The sequence below is a fragment of the Vicia villosa genome, linkage group LG4 (genome assembly GCF_029867415.1).
Source record: "Vicia villosa cultivar HV-30 ecotype Madison, WI linkage group LG4, Vvil1.0, whole genome shotgun sequence".
In the NCBI taxonomy this organism is placed as follows: domain Eukaryota; kingdom Viridiplantae; phylum Streptophyta; class Magnoliopsida; order Fabales; family Fabaceae; genus Vicia; species Vicia villosa.
In genome coordinates, this window is record NC_081183.1 from 165,018,823 (window position 1) to 165,022,084 (window position 3,262).

Below are 3,262 nucleotides of genomic sequence, written 5' to 3' on the forward strand. Positions count from 1 at the left end.
CTATTGAATCTTTTTAGGTATAGTTTATCGTGACTTAAAGCCCGGAAATCTCTTACTTCAGAAGGATGGCCATGTTGTATTAACTGATTTCAATCTATCATTTATTACATCTTGTAAACCCCAGGTATACAAATTTTCAAATATTCATAACTGCTATGGGATTCTAAATGTTCATCACAGATTCACAGTTATATGATGATATGATATCTATTATGGAGATTTTGGTGTGTTGGTTCTTAGATAGTTCTATTGTGGCAAATGGTGTTTATCCTATAATCATTTCAATTCTCTGCAAATGTACCACTGATTTGTCTTATCATTATTGCTTAGAATTTTGTAGCTGAACGACTCCTAGTATGTCATATGAGTTCTTGAGCCTAGGTTCTCTAGTTACTCTATTAAAAATATACCATAAAGCCAAGATTTCAATTCAATGCTTGTAACCTACTGTAAAATTTTATGAATGATATCATTAAGTAGGGTGAATTAATTTAGTTTTGCTTATAATTTATTAGAGCCAAGTGTGAGTTTGTTAATAATAAGAGGGATTATCATTCTGTGGTGGAAAAGAAGAACTAATGTTTTTGTTTAGTGTGTCTAAATCTGTTTTCATATTTTCACAGGAGACAAGTTCTTTCATCTGTTCCACATATCTTAGAAACTGTTCAGGTACTCACATCATCATGGCAATGATTCTATTATGCAAATACTTTTCTGAGATTGTTCAAAAATCACTACCAAATACCTTTTCATTTGTTATCATGGTTCTTAAAAATTATATAGGATGCAGCTTAAGTTCTGTTGTAATGTATCACATACCCTTCTTCTATTTCTCAGCATTCTTCATTTTTGTTGAATTCACAGATGAAGTTTCAGCTATACTAATTGATTTGGGTTCAGATACGTGTAAAGCTGGTTAAGCCAGAGAAGATGCTCCCAATGCCGTGTTTCCTTCTGTAATGTCTTCATTACACTTTTTATTATTCTTCTTTTTTAATTTTTAATTTTTTGTAGTTTTCCCCCAGTTAGTGTGGGTCTGGATGACACTTGTACCTTTCTATATCATTTTATGGTTTTCTTTCTTCGATATATATTTCATAAGCAATGAGGGGTTCCAACTGCCAAAGTTCAGCCCCGGATAATGACAATGATTCGTATTGCAACATATAGTAATTGTTTTTATTTTCCGTCTAAGCATGTATTTTTTAAAGCTTTTTGCTGCCCTCTCTTTACATAAGTTAATGATGCTTGGAAGATTAAGAGACGTTTCTAATCTATGGAGCCACTAAGAAGTGCAATTGCTTCAACATTTTACCCTGATCTCAGCATAGAAGATGATGATATATTTGTCTTAGATGGAGCAAAGTGTGATATATCTCGTCTCCAGGTTCATTTTGTATTTTTTTAAATAAATTTTGCAATGTTAACAAACTTAACACATGCCATAAAACAGAAGAAGTTGTTCATTCTAGACTACTATGATTTTTTCATGTCATTAGTAGAGGAAGTTAGAAAACTTGAAGGCACAACATTGTATAGATCAAGGACTTTGTTCTTCCTTACACACGACAACGCGTTAAGACCTCTAGCGATTGAGCTAGCTTGGCCGCCGATGAATGGAAAGCCACAGTGGAGGCAGTTCTAAATCCAATTCCCCTTTTGAACTGGTTGCATCACTACGCGGACACACTAAATCTGTTGTTTGCCTGGCTGTTGGATGTAACAAGATGTTGTACTCAGGATCCAAGGATCAAAGCATCAAGGTATATTTTGATTGTTTGGCAATAAAGAGTCTCTGTGAATCTTCAGTGGTTTTTTGATTTTCTATGTTAGCTCTACACAATTGCTTGTTGCTTAATATATGTTTTGTTTGATAAATTGATAATGATTTCTTATTGTTTTGTTCAGGTTTGGGACCTAGACAAATTTGAGTGTTAAATGACACTCAATGCGCATACAGGAGAAGTCACATCCCTTATTTGTTGGGACAAATTCTTGCTATCTGGTTCATCAGACTGCACTATCAAGGTCTGGTATAAAACCGTCGAGGATACTTTGGAAGTTGCATATTCACACAATGTAGAAAACATTTTTTAACATTTTTTAAGAAATTAGAGGTTTGTTGGGTGGCTCTGAATTGCTATATAATGAATAATTTTGTAGACTTTGCTTGAGAAGATGAAGTCGGTGTACACGAATGTAGAAGGTCTTCCTCCAGATCGAATTGTGGAAAGCAATTGCTTCTCCATGGCGTGGTATTTTGGCCATGGATGAATCCAATGCTACATGTGGAAAGCGGTTGGATTCAATTGGACTAGAGAACACCGAAGCTAACCGTCAAGTATGGCGTACAATTATATATATATATATATGAAGAAAGTGTTATGACTTGGTTAAAATATAATTTTTATGTGTATGATTTTATAGTACTTGAAATATTATGAATGCACATGATTTTGTATACTTTTTGGTTAATATTAAAAATATTTTGACTTAGTTAAAATATGATTTTTATGTGTATGATTTTATAGTATTTGCAATATTATGACTGAAAATGAAATATAACTAAATGGTGTATATGAAATAGGGTGTAAATAGATTTAAATATAATATAATTGTTCATTCATAAATGACGTATTTACACCCGATTTTTATTAAAATAGAGTGTAATTAAGAAGGTATCTACACCCGATTTTAATTAAAATAGAGTGTAATTAAAATGTAATTACGTCCAATTACACTCGATTTTTATTAAACTAGGGTGTAATTAAAACGTAGTTACGCACAATTACACCCGATTTTTATTAAAACAGGGTGTAATTAAAACGTAGTTACGCTCAATTACACCCAATTTTTATTAAAACAGGGTGTAATTAAAAACGTAATTACGCCCAATTACACCCGATTTTTATTAAAAAAGGTGTAATTAAAAACGTAATTACACCCAATTTTTATTAAAATAGGGTGTAATTAAAAACGTAATTACGCCCAATTACACCAGATTTTTGTTAAAATAGGGTGTAACTTTGAACATATTTACACCCGATATTCTTAAAATAGGGAGTAATTACGAACGTATTTACACCCGTTTTAAACGGGTGTAAATGCGTTAGACATTTCTCACCCTGTGGATATACACCCGATTTTTATTAAAAATAATGGGTGTAAATTTAATAAAACACGGGTGTAAATTAACATTTTTGTACTAGTGAGAGTAGAATAAAATCAATTAATTTATCTAAAATAAAGTCAATTAATATAT

At 31.9% G+C, this 3,262-nt stretch overlaps 1 long non-coding RNA gene across 1 annotated transcript; it reads left to right on the forward strand.

Moving 5' to 3' along the window:
- The first annotated feature begins 861 nt into the window (after positions 1-861).
- Positions 862-2,356, forward strand: LOC131600151 (uncharacterized). The gene is made up of 5 exons (XR_009283036.1): positions 862-956; positions 1,283-1,387; positions 1,500-1,763; positions 1,909-2,028; positions 2,164-2,356. It is a non-coding gene; the product is annotated as an uncharacterized LOC131600151 (long non-coding RNA).
- The last annotated feature ends 906 nt before the right edge of the window (positions 2,357-3,262 follow it).